Raw genomic sequence first — 14102 nt, forward strand, 5'->3', positions numbered from 1 at the left:
CCAGGCCAGGAAGGGCGTGGCTAATGACAGAGAGACAATGACATCTTATTTGTAATTAAGCTTTAAGCTCGTGAGCATGTACTGTGTTGCTGAGATAATCCTGCTGAAATTCGGGCTCTCCCTGCCTCTGGGAATCCAAGCATTCCTGGGAACATACCTAAACCTCAATTTGCATGAGTCAGGGACTTCTCTCTTGAGCTCTAATGGCACACTCTGCAGTCTTACCCTAAGTTTATATCTACATTTAAAAGAAAACATTTCAGTGAAGTGGCATAAAAACCTTTTGTTTACTTCAGGGATTCATACTGCTGTTGAAATCATACCATTCGCTCCTCAAACATTTAAAGAGAGGGCATCGAGTTCAGAACATGAGCTTATAATGGTGAGCGTTTTTGTTTCGGTGGAGGGAAGTTGGTGACTGGCAATTACTCATTTATAACACAAATAAGTCTTAGATACTTGGGTGAAAGAGAGGGAAGGTTCCCAGATTCCTGCCCTCTAGTCAGTGAGGGAATAAGTAAAGTAAACAATAAATCTCAGTACAGAGTGGATAGACTGCATTATAAATGCTCAATCAATTCTAGACTTCAGGGAAAAAATTGGGGTGATGCAGGCAGCAAGTGGTGGCAGATAGCACAGGGTCCAGAAGTACCTCTGTAGCTTTGACATTAAAAAGTGACCTGGACAATGTTAAGCAAGTTAATTAGCCATCCCAAGCCTTAGTCTTCTCGTCTTGCCAGCAAAAACACTAAGGCTTACTCTATTTAGTTACAACCCATGGTTATTATGAGGATCATAATGAAGCATTCGTACACACATTAACCATAAGAATGTGACCCTAATATTTTTTTCTCTTAGCCACTTGGGTAATTGGTGTGTGTGTGTGTGTGTGTGTGTGTGTGTGTGTGTGTGTGTGAGTGTACCTGGATGTTAACTCTTCTGAAGGAGGGACAGAAACTTTCATTTTAAATTCACCTGGCTCTCACATACAGTGTCTAATCTTTAGCAGATACTCAGTATATATCTGTTGGATTTAAACTCAATGCTGTGTCTGTCCACCATTGTTGGCAAGATCTGAAACCCCTTTCTTCCAAACAAAAGCCAATTGCCTGTCATTAAAGGCAAAGTTAGTGTTTGGCCAACGAACTTGTGCACGTAAGCTAGGAATGTGATTATTTTTATCTTGGCGTTTATAACTGCAACTAGTATAACTACTCATAAAATTTCCAGTCCTTTGAAAAGCCCACTACTTGAGGCTGGAGTCCACTGAACAATGAGTTTCATGGGCTAGGTTGACGCTGTGTGAAGTATTCCTTTTCACTTATTTCTCAGATGACCTCTCAAGTAACTTAGTATGTGTCCTTCCTCCCACAAGTCACCCCAAAGGACAGTAGGACTTCCATAAATTTTTTTTTCACAATGTCTATCATGCTCTCAACCTCATGCAAACCTTTTATTTTAGAGCTAAGTTAATTGCAAGCATGATGTCCACAGGATGTTTATGTATTGGCTGTTTATGTATCTGGTATGTTAGACTTTTCCCATACCCTTCCTGTATTTTCTAAAAAGGAACAACATCAACATTTCACTGCATAACTATAGGTCTCTACGGTTTTACCAAATTAACGTGTGGGCTTTATAAGACGTTGGAATTATAGCTGTATGTGGCTAGGAAATGCATGCAGATTTCAGGCCTTTGGTGAATTTTGTGGGTTTTTTTTGTCTATGGTGTCTGAGAAACAGCCTCGTAAGTGAACCTCCTGGCAGGAGAACTAGAGCTCTGCACCGAGGCAAAAATCGCATCACCCCTTTCTAGATGCAGTGACCTCAGTTATGACACATACATCTTTCAGGTCTATCAGGAGTTTAAAGAGATTTTCAAACCTAAAAGACCAAAAAGCATATTAAATGTCATGTACAGGTAAAGTGTATTTACTTGTTTCAGAAGCTGTTGTTCCACTCTTCCTGTTAAGTTTTATCTGCATTAGTGGGGAGATCCCTAACTGACTCAAGATAAACACACATTTGTACTCCAAAGGCATCTGTCTATTCCAGCACAAACAAAAAGACTTGTTTATTATTAGTTTTCCAGTAAGTCATGACTTTAATTTTTCTCCCTCCTCCTAAAAGCTTGGTTTCAAAAACAAACACAAGGATGAATTTCTGGAAACTAAAGACTTGCAGATGAGGGCAACAGTCTAAATCAGCTTCTTGGCCTATAAACTCTGACAGCATCCTTTTATACTGACTTTCCATGTATTTCTCAGGGAGCTAGGTGGGCCTGTCACGTTAATGAGAATTTCATGTGCTGATGGCAAATCTGCAAGTGCAGGTGTCCAAGAAAACTCGTCCACTTGGCATGAACAATCCAGCAAGGAGCTGATGGGATTATTGAGATTAAAGTCAGTCACCGCCTAAGGTTATAAGGAATGCTGCCCCAGAGACGAGAAAGGAGAGAAAGAACAGACTGCCTAGGTACAGCTGGCCATCAGAAAGTGTGTGTCAACAGTTAGTCTCTGAAGGGATGCCAATCATTCCTGAGAACAGATGAAATGAACGTCACGATTGAATATTTGGTCAACTGCGTTTTCCCTGTTGGAAGCTCATCGTTCATCCAGGAAGTGTATACTGATTCTTTTTGAAGATCACTGAGAAAGGGGGACAAGAAAAGCCTTGAAATAATGCATTTTCAAAAATTACTCTCTAAGAAAATCATTTGCATTTACAATTCACAAGGAACGTTCTGTAGTTTTGGACTGACTGATTCCGTGTTGGAGCTGGGCAATGAAAACAAGGAGAGGAGAAATGTTATATAATGATTAGTGATTTCCAGGCTCCCCTTAGAAGAAAGGGAAAAAGCATGACATCATTCTGTGTTCTGAAGATACGCTGCTTTGCCATCCAAATGCAGGCTGAAAAAAAAATCTATATTAATTTCATGCATTTCAGCCTGGGTCACACAATGGGAAAAATGCATGTGCATGACTACTTTCAAACCACAGGAGAATGAGCACAGATGTTACACTAAGCATATCATGTTATTTGTCCCCTAGCACTGCCTAAAGTCCTTAACATAATGGAAGCTATGACTTGCATTTATCCACTGGAACCATTCTTAACACGTGGTTGGATACATCTATTTCAAGCATACACTTGGAGGTGACAAGAGGTGAAATGCTTTCTTGGGGAACATGGCCACACTGCTGTGTGTGTGTGTGTGTGTGTGTGTGTGTGTGTGTGTGTGTGTAAGGGGCACTTCTTGACAGAAAAACATGGAGCTAAGGCGCATATTTGGAAATGCTAAGAAAAGCATCCCTTTCATATACCCTTGCAAGTTTTTGGAGCAGTAAGAATCCTATCCCATTGTTACTATACTTTTAGACACAAAGTTAAGGATAAGAACACATCACTTTGCATGGTTTTACTAAAACTGCCAGTATTTAAAAAGAAATCAAATGAACTGCTTCATAACATTTGAATTACTTTTGATAAAAAGATTTTAATTAAGATGAATTCTGTATGAGACACATGAATATTCTAAGTCTAGACACTTCAAAGAAAGATAAGTAGATAAACAGATGTTAACGTAAATTCTTCTTGAAACCGCAAAGTTCTTAGGCTAAGGGGACTGGATTATTGTATTACAGGAATTAATAATCACAGTTGAATTTCAGCATATACAGGATGAACCCCAAATTGCCTATTCCTGCCTCCTTTTCCTTTTTGTCCTACTGCCCAGAAAACACAGGAATGTGCAGATGGAGATCACGTAAGATGCCTTCCACGTTTGTCGCAATAAAGAAGATTCATTTATTTCCTAGTGGTTGATTGAGAGGAAATACCATATTGAATGTACAAATGTATTGACTGGTTTTTCTTTCCATGGAAATTGAATTGTTAAATAAATGAATTCTTGCTGTCTTGGCATTGGAGCTTTCTAAATAAATTAGAGCCTCCTTATTGCAATATTTGGAAACATAAGTTAAAACTACAGAAATAGTATAATGTGTGTGATAGAATGTTGCTGATTGAGAGTAGCAATGACTAGCCTGGCTTTTTAAAATAAGGTTTAAATAATTAGCCCATGAAAATCCTACGTGCTATACCTTCATTTTTTAAGACTAGGAACATAAAAAAGAGCTATTATCTCTTCTTCCCGTGAGCGTGGTGTCCCTCCTAAAATACAAAAGAACATTTTCTTCAGTATTTCATATTTCATAATTTGCTAGTTTCTTTTTATTATCACAGGTACTCCCCACTGCAAATTTTAGATTTCATTTCCAGATTCTCAAACTGAAAGCTCTGTCAGATTTCTTGCACTTTCTGTAGCTATTAGCCTGCGTGTCTCCCTGGGTCTTGGTCTTTCTCTCCTCTGAGATGGATCTATCTGCATCAGCTTTAGCCCAAAGTAAATACATCAAGTCTTGGAGGCATAAGACAACTGTAATGTCCTTCTTCATACAGCTTCATCCAGGTTCCCTGGGGCCGCTTTTTTTCCCTGTCACTTTTCTGGGCTAGTATTATGGCCTATAACATCCTCAGAATTGAATGTGGTATTTGTCTTCTTAAGGAAAGAAAAAAAGACTGAGTATTGGCAGGACTTTAAGGTGTGAACAGTCCGTAATGGTAGGTAAGCTTATGCCTTACAGATATTTTCTTCAAAGATTGGAGAGACACGAAAGATGAACTCTCTGGGCCTCATCTTATCTTCCCTGGTGGGCTGCACATCCCTGTGAGCTAGTACAAAAGAACCAAGGAAGACAGGCCTCACTAGTGAAGTTTCTATGTGAAATCCTCAGATAAACTTCATGGTGAAACCAACCTAAACAATTACTTGATCGAAGAAGAGAAAATGTTTTGAATTGAGAATACATTTTTGCTATGTGCTGCCTCACACGGTAATCAGGAGTATTTAAAATGAATTCCACTTATGCTTCATATATTTATGTTTTCATTTAGGCAAAGCCCAGGGCACCAGCTGATAGAGTAAATTTATTTCTAATAGAATCACAGAATCTTAAATGCTTGAAAAGACTTCAGAAGCTGTCTGGTCCAATCATCCATCCCCTGAAGAATTCTATCAATAGATAGTCCTTCTCAGGCCTGCTCAAAGAATAAAGGAGCTGATTTATTTTTCTGCTAAATCCTGAAAATGTAATCAGAAATTTAAAGCATTAGAATTGTGAGAAAACAAAACTTTGGTAAAAGTAAGACTTCACTATTCTGAAGAAAGGCAATTCTAAGAGTGTCATAAATGCAGTTTTAACCCCTTAAGGAAAAGAGAGCTTAAAAAAAAAAAAAAACCCTGCATGTCACATGCATGAGTACATATGTGATTATTCTGAGTCATAATGTGTGCAATTAGTTTCACATGCTTACTCTGTTCAATAGCTGGAAATATGAAAGCATAATGCATTTTATTACTATTGGGATTTATAGAGCATTTTTGATTTAATCTGCTTTCCTCTCTTTATCTGAACACAGAATTAAATGAAATTCGAAAGCTGCGGGGAGGGCAGTGGAAGTGGAGAAAGGAAATAAATATGAGTATCTGTCTCTCTTGTAGGTCAGCATCCCAAATTGTTATTGTGATGCTGATCAAAATTGCCTTTTTGATGCAGAGCTTTCAAATGGTGCATTAAATGAGAAATATAAGAGGGTCTGGAATGTCCATCTGCATCCAGACTTTGGAATTTGCAGGGTGTACCTTTTCCATCTTTGGAGGAGGTTGCTGTGAACGTGCTAGGTAAGTTTTAAACTGTGGGTTGTGCCAATTCTGAAGAACACACATTTTTTGCTCCAGGGTTTTCAAATTACGATATGAAAGTTATTTAAAGCTTAGGAGTTCGTGTGTTACATTACACGCTGCATAAACGTAGCCATTGCTCCTAAATGCGAACATTAATGCACTCTGTAAAAGGTACAATTATTACCGCCGGGACAGAAATCAACAAACCCCACCAAAGGAATTTCTTAAAACTGCTATCATAAAATCTGTGCATGTTATGGATTTCATTAACATTTTACTCCCTGAGGATTCCCAATTGTATAATAACAGAAGTTCTTTAAATTTTAAATACCACAGACAGGAACAGCCTTTCACCCAAAACAGATGTGAAACCATCAACCTTGCCTTCTTATTGGTCCACAGATATGAAACTGGTTGGAATTGATAGCTCTTAATGTGTTGTTGTTTAGGTTACAAAATTGGAAACTTAATAGTATTTTTCCCATGAAAAGATAAGTTAATAAGCAATGGACAAGTTTTTCAAACACAGCTCCTTACTCTTGATTACCATGGAAGTGAAAACACACACACACACACACACACACACACACACGCACACACGTTTGATTTACATACTGCAAAAAAATTAAAATACGTTGGCAAAGGTCAGTGACACATAATGTCCAGGTGTGGAGGGGCTCATTTCAGTCTTATTTTTCCTATATCTTGTCAACAATGACTTGTGATTTTATCCTTGTGTTTCCTTTTCATAATCCAATCCTTATCAGTGCATTTTGAGACCCAAGCTACAGTATTTTGAAATCACATCTGTATTTATTTAGCTAAAAACAGTTCACTTTTAAAAGCTAAAAATAGTGAAGCTTAAGATAAATAAACCAGGAGGTTTATGATGCTGTTTTCCTGCATAAGGTAAACAGATGCATCTGTATTTTTGGAAAACAAAAGAACTACGGTTCTATTCAAATGATTATCTATGATAAGCAATTGAAATGTGACAAAAAACAGCCAAGCAACCAGTTTACCTTTCCTTTGTGATCAACCTTATTAATGGTGATTAACCTTATTATTTAAAAAATGACTTGATTAGGACTTGGGACATCTTCTATACCAATGGTTTTCAATGGAGGGGGATTTTTGTCCCCAGTAGGACATTGTACAATACCTACAGACATTTTTGGCTGTCATAATTGAGGTGTGTGTGTGTGTTTGTGTGTGTGTGTGGTGTGTGTGTGTGTGTGTGTGTGTGTGTGTGTGTGTTACTGACTTCTAGTGGATGGAGGCCAGAGGTACTGCTAGATATCTTAGAATGCACAGATAGCCTCCACAATAAAGAGTTATCTAATCTAGGGGAGCATGGGCGACTCAGTTGGGTAAGCATCCGACTTTGGCTCAGGTCATGATCTCACGGTTCATGAGTTCAAGCCCTGCATCGGGCTCTGTGCTCCAAGCCTGGAGCCTGCTTCGGATTCTGCCCCTCCCTGCTCGTGCTCGCTCTCTCTCTCTCTCTCTCTCTGTCTGTCAAAAATAAATAAACATTAAAAAAATTAAAGAATTATCTAATCTAAAACATCAGTATTGTTTAGACCAAGAAACTCTGGTTGGGACAGAGTCCAGTCATTGGCCAAAGGTAAAGCTTTGGCAATGACTGCTCAATTTGATAGACATCCTTTACCAATCAGTAACTAAGCAGGAATATGCTGGGACTTAAATGTGTTTACCTGGTCTTCACAATGTCACCTTCAAGAAGGATCCAAATTCATGTTTGCACAGTATTACAACTGAGTAGCAACAAAGAAGGGGCAGCAAGGATGCTAAGATTCTAGTCCAGGGTCTGGGTCATTAACTTGCTATGTGGTCTTGGAAATCACTTAACCTCTGAACTCAAGCAAAATAAGGAATTTAGATAAAATGATGTTTGCATCTGCTTTTAGCCTTATACTTAAAGCTGAGCTATCCTAGAAAGAAAACAATTCTCCTCTAGAATATAACTATGAATATTGGTTCCAAATAGACATAAAACAATTAAGAAACCAAAACCATAAACAAATGAAATGTGTGTGGTATGCAAATTAATCTATGTGAAGTGTAGTTCTACCTGAATAGTTGTGGTTTTTTTCAATATTGTCTTTCCAGCGATTTCATCATAAAAATCTAAGAGGTTTCTTTAAATGTCACACATTCTCTTTGGGGTGTGTTGACATGAAATACTAATTAGTAAAATCATTTCACTGATTTTTAAAACTGAATTAAGTGGTTGATTTGATCAAAACAGTTAAAATGATCTTGGTATTTTGTAGATGACAAAACAGTCAGGTAAAAATATCTTAAATAATTATGCCACACGTTTATTCCATGTTCCCCAAATCATAACCTCCTTTAATGCAGCAACAAGTTCTGACTTTAACCCATCCCTGTACATGTTTTCTATAAGTATTTCCTTCAAATGACTTTCAACAACTTGAGAAAACAAGGTACAAGAGAAAGCAAAGGAAAAGTTCCTCCAGAGAGGAATTTTGGGAACAGAGACTTCCTGGGTGGAACCTAGTCAGAGAAAACGGCCCTGTGATAGGATGTAAAGCATTCATTTTATCAGGAAGTAGAGGTCCCTGCAGAAACAGGGTAAGATAATGAAAGACTTATCTTGGGGGAATTTTTTTTAAAGCAATTTTTCTCCCTTCCAGATCAATGTTTTAGCTAAAACAGCATACTAATATTAGTTGCACCACAGACACACACACACACACACACACACACACACACACACACACACAGGCAGCACACCTGGGGAATAAACATTCAGTCAAACAGCTATATTTTCCCTAAATTTGCCAACACTATATTTTACATGTCTCATTCCACATTTGGGTAACACAGTGAGCTATTTTTGTCAGTTCTCTAGTTACACATTTATAAAGGATCATTTTATTGCGATTTCAGCAATTTACTAATGATCTGAATGAGATAATGTACCCTCTAAAGTGTCTGGTTTATAAGCAGACCGTTTACAGTCAGGATAACGTGGCTCAATATATGTTCTGGACCAGTCAATTCAGCAAATGGAACCAATTATGAATACAGCATTACAGATTGTAAACCTGCTAAAAACTAGCAATTGTATGAAAATGTCAAAAACTATTTCATCCACGATACCTGTTCCATACTCAACACATTATTATGAGAACAAAAGATTTTTCCAGAAAGTTTAGAAGAAAATTATACATGAAGCTTGTTAAAATAAATGATATTCTAAGGCTTTACGATAAATGATTTCAGTATCTATCCTAATTTTGGGAGACAAGTAACTTTAAAGATAAAAACAAGGATTCCAAATAAATTCTTTTAACTGAATGAGGAGCACTAACTTTTCCCACCTAAGATTTCCTAAAAATGTGTAATAATTCCATGTGTCAGAGGGAATATTTCCAAGAATTCATGAGTTACTTCATCCCATTTGTTACTATTCTAATACAGGGCATCCAGCTGGCCCCTTCTTAGCTCCTGAAATCAAGCCCATGCCTTTAAATTGCCTTTTGTCTCCATTATCAGCAAGTCATAACTGTTAATTCCATGTTTTAATGATGACAGAGACACTCTGGAAGTTGCTGGTAGCTCCAACTCACAGCCCTGGAGGGATGTTGGGAAGCCTTTGGGCAATAAGCCAGGAAGGACCTCCTGGCCTAGAGGAAAGACCCTTGGGCTGGGGATTATAGGAACTTGGCTATTTGAATGACTGTCTCTCCTCCAGGACCTGTGGGGCCTTACGACCTCACCTCACCAGACTTTGTGGTTTTCCTCTGTAGAGTCGGCATGAGAGAATTGCTCAGTTTACTGCATTTGAGAATTTGAGAGTGTAAGGTGAAAAACTCACAGTTCGAATGGCCAAAGAGCTATGGAAAAGCCAGCTGCACGCTGGGCCTGGGTCAGGTCCAGCCACAAGTGGTGACTCACCAGCTGCTGTCTGCCTTCATGATCTCTCTGTGCCTACTGACTCCATTCTCACGTGTGAGAAAGGAAGTCCACTTCCATTGTGTAAGCCCAATTTTCCCCACAAGTTGCATCTTTTCTGCAAGAAAAGATGAACCATTTAACTTCTTTGAGCCTCTGTTTTCTCACATGAAGTTGAGGATGTAAATCTTTGGCCTACTTAACTTACATTCTAAGACTAAACTGGGATGTGTACAAAAAGGTGCTTTAAACAAGGAAAAGTAGGGCACCTGGGTGGCTTAGTCGGTCGAGCAGCTGACTCTTGATTTCAGCTCACTTCAAGATCCCAGGGTCATGGGATCAAGCCCTGCGTCAGGCTCCACACTGAACATGGAGCCTGCTTCAGATTCTCTTTCTCTTTCCCTCTGCGCCTCTCTGCCACTTGCATTTTCTCTTTCTCTCTCTCTAAAAATAAAATTAAATTAAAGATAAATAAAAGAAAAAAGAAAAAGTGCAATAGGAACATAAAGTTTTGTTGTTAGAACATGTCTTACAATTAATTTTATTATTTATTTATTTAAATTTTTGAGAGAAAGAATGAGAGTGCAAGTGGGGGGAGGGGCAGAGGGACAGAGAGAATCCCTAGCACGTTCCATGCCTAGAGCATAGCCCAACACAGTGCTTGATCTCAAAACCATGAGATCATGACCTGAGCCAAAATGAAGAGTCGGACGCTTAATCGACTGAGCCACCCAGCACCCCAATCATATAACTAATTTTAAAATCCACAAAACAACCCTAAGGCCTGGCCTGATCAGTTTCACATGTTGAACATTAACAAGGGCATTTACTTTCTTTGACACTATGATTGTAAGTGAGTGAACACGACTGAGGGTGTGTGGTGTGTGGTATTGTGGGTGTGTTATGACTCAGTTCAGATTACCTCCTTTCCACACTAAGGCCTTTTGTTGCTGATGTCTGCTTTCAAAGTTCCTTCAGTTAGAAAATGTGGAATATTATCCAACAGGAACATACATAAGGCAAAAGGAAAATATAGAATCAAGCCTCCTCATAAAGTTAGTGCTAGCTCCTCTCTTCTGGAACTTTCCTTCTCCTCATTCCTCAGAATGAACATCTGTACAAGTAAATAGAGAGAGGTAGTGGAGAGAGAAGACGATTTTGCTCTGGGGGCTCGGTGAGGTATTCTCAGAGCTACAGAGTATCTTTGTGGAGGCTTCTTTCTTCTGTGTGATTAATCCATAAAAGGGCTGATTTACCAAACCAAACAGGATGGGGTTTAGGAGCCAGCGCTTTCGCTTTCTGCTTCTCTGGGATAAGTGACGGCATAAATAATCTAGTACCCAAAAATTTTCCCACAAAAGACAATGCCCCCAAATTTGGAGAAGAGTGGAGTTTCAGCCTGAGTCGGTTTATCAAGCAATTCTATTTCTAAACTCACTGGAGGGTGTGGTAATCGATTAGTCCCTGGTGCCATTTTATTTCTTTGGATCAACAAAGGTCATATCCCATCTAGGCATTATATCTCTTGCCTTTTTTCCCCCTCGTCTCCTGGCATTTTAATCAGGGAAAAGTCACAGTTGTTTTGAGGAGAGCGCTCCCAAGAGCTTTAATTAAAGCTAGAAGGATAAATCTGTTTACAGTGTGGTGAACACTATCATTAATAAAACATTGAAATAATTAACGAATTAAATTCTGCTTTGTGTGTGAATGACTACACTTAGGATCCATGAGAACACGTTTCCGGAGCAGACAGTATGCTACGCACTTAGTATGCACAGAGGAGAAGAAAGCCCAAGACTGCATTTCTCTGAGATTCACAGTATCATGAACTGCGACAGCTTGAATGGAGAAGGCTACCATACCTTCATTTTACAGGGAAAGAAATTCAGCTTCAATGAGGTTAATGGCTTGGGCTCTGATGATATGCTTGAAAATTAAGAATTTTTATAACACCACTGATATACGGAGTCTTTACTTTGAATCCTTTATTGTTTAGCCAGAAACAAAAGGAAGAAAAAGACTAAATGAATAATAAGATAAGCAGCTCCAAGCAACAGGACAGAGTGGAATACTCTGAAAAACATGGGCAAATTTCGAAGTGTGATTAAACTCTGCTGTTGACCATTAGGAGGTTTTAGCTGCTCAGGATATGAAGTGGCCTTTTGAGCAGGATATGACCATGTGCAAAGCTCCGAGTGGGGACTTCCCTTATGCCCCTTCCCACTAAATTGCCTCTTGACTTGTTTTTAAGCTTTCTGGCAGACAACAGATCTCACAGGAAGCACCGATGTAGACGTTCATACCCACGGTTAACGATGCATTGTTTTTTTTATGTCACTCAGTAATTTCCTAGAGAAAACAATGGCAACCAAAGACTGTTCCTGTCTTGAAGGAAAGTCAGCTTCCAACACTGCCTTATTAATTTAACACATGCAAGTGTTTGTTCTTGTTGCTACAGCAACATGTTTTGTGGGGTATATCTCATGCAAAATGTGAAAAAGCAGAAAAAGAAAACAAATACCAACTGCATACTGATGTGCATATAAATAGAAATGTCTGTGCGCTAATGCTCCTGTGATTGGAGGTACGCGCCTCTTGCCCTCAGCCTCAATTATGCTTTACTTGGTGGTTAATGTAAAACATCTACCCAATGAAAACAACAAGCCAACCACTTCCAAGGAGTTTCAGAAAAGCTGGAAACATACAAAATTATTCATAATTAGGTGATGGGTGAATGATAAGAGCTCCCATCATGAGGGAAAAGATACAACAAACATGTAAATGAGTCCAGTGAGCTCCAGAAGGAGCAAAAGATAATCTTACCTCAAGGTGAACTGATGCTGAGTCTCTCTGACATTCATCGTCCATAGGGATGGAGGCATAAGGGCATTGAACGCTAGATTTAGAAAGAGTAAGCACCCAACTCATCTCCGTGTGTCCTCTCACAAGGAAAGGCATGAAGGGAATTATGTCCCAAGATATACCTGAATTCATATGAAAGGTAACAAATGATAAAGAAGAGGAGACTGAAGTGTGAAGAAGCAGGTGTTGGGAGTTTGGCAGACCCTGATTCCAAGCCTGGTCATTCACTGTGATCTTGGGCATTTACTAATCTCTCCGAACCTCAGGGTCCTCCTTTGTAAAATGAGGATAATAGCACCTCCTTCACAGGATTACTGTGAGGATGAAATACAAATATGTCAAGTACTCAGCAGAAGTGGGGCCCCATAGTAAACCCTCAATAAATGGTAACTATTCTATGAATGGCACAATTGTCATTCATGCTGTTCACCAAATTTCTAGCTCTCCTCCATCCAGCATGAAGTGAATTGCTACCCCTCAGAAGATAAGTGTGGCCATGGGATGTGCTTTGGCAATGAAAATGGGTGAAAGCGCTCTTTGAGGGGACCATAAGAGCTAGCACAATGGCTGTGCTCTCTTTTTCCCTTTGCTTGGTGACCAGCAATATTTGAGATGACAGCTGTCCCCTCTGTCTGGGTCCTGGTGTTAGAAGATGTGGAACAGACCCCCAGCTGGCCGATGGAGAGTAGCTTGAGTAAGAAGTAAACCTTGTTTGAGAGATTTTGGTTACGTAGCTTCTCCTAACCATTGCTTTCTATGCTTTGATAGAAAGAGACGGACCATTTCAGATTTTTTTTCCTTTTGCCTAGCTCCTGAGAAGGATGTAAATCCTGTCTTGTTGACAAATGCTTTGTGAGAGCCCATCTTGTCTCAATGTTTCTACTGACACAGAATTGCCTTGCACAGAAGAATTGCTACAGTTGCAATTTCAGAAGTCTTGCAAGCCCAACACTGTCCCTAAATTATTGAGCACTATCCACATTACCAAGAATAGGACCACGTTACCATGCAAACATGCTTAGCACTGCAAAATGCAAGCTTTCCTCTGGAGACACGTCTGTCAATCATACTGAACTGCCTGTTGGTTTGGGGATGTGAAAAAACAAGTTACCAAGAGCTATTTTGACATAGGCAAATTCATTTAACTTCTGACTTAATCTAGAGCTGGATTCAGCAATCCTTAGGTAAAAATCTCATCTTTTCTCACCGTCTACACATTTAGAGTGTTATCATTTAGAGGTTAGCAGGAGTTCAGTCTCCTGTAATAGGCCATTTCACTTTAAGTGTATGTTAAACTAATATTGACCTTTACAAAGTAAAACAAAATCTGGGATTTGTGTTCAAAAGACTGAAACAACAATGGATATAGAAAGTAGGGGATTAATCATCTTGCTTTTTTTCCTTGCTTAGAAACTCTCTCTGGGAATTAGTCATTTTTATATATCTTGCAAGGTATGTAAGACAAGCTTTGCCTACTCTATGAAAATGAAGCCTGTATCCTTCAGCAAATAACTTTGTATAATTTGCCCACAGTTTAACCCACACA

The 14102-nt window shown here is 39.0% G+C and overlaps 1 protein-coding gene across 4 annotated transcripts in view; it reads right to left on the minus strand.

The window, feature by feature from the left end:
- NRP1 (neuropilin 1) overlaps positions 1-14102 on the minus strand; it is a 137198-nt gene that overhangs the window by 51324 nt on the left and 71772 nt on the right. The window lies entirely within an intron of this gene.

This window comes from Felis catus, chromosome B4 (assembly GCF_018350175.1).
Source record: "Felis catus isolate Fca126 chromosome B4, F.catus_Fca126_mat1.0, whole genome shotgun sequence".
Lineage (NCBI taxonomy): Eukaryota > Metazoa > Chordata > Mammalia > Carnivora > Felidae > Felis > Felis catus.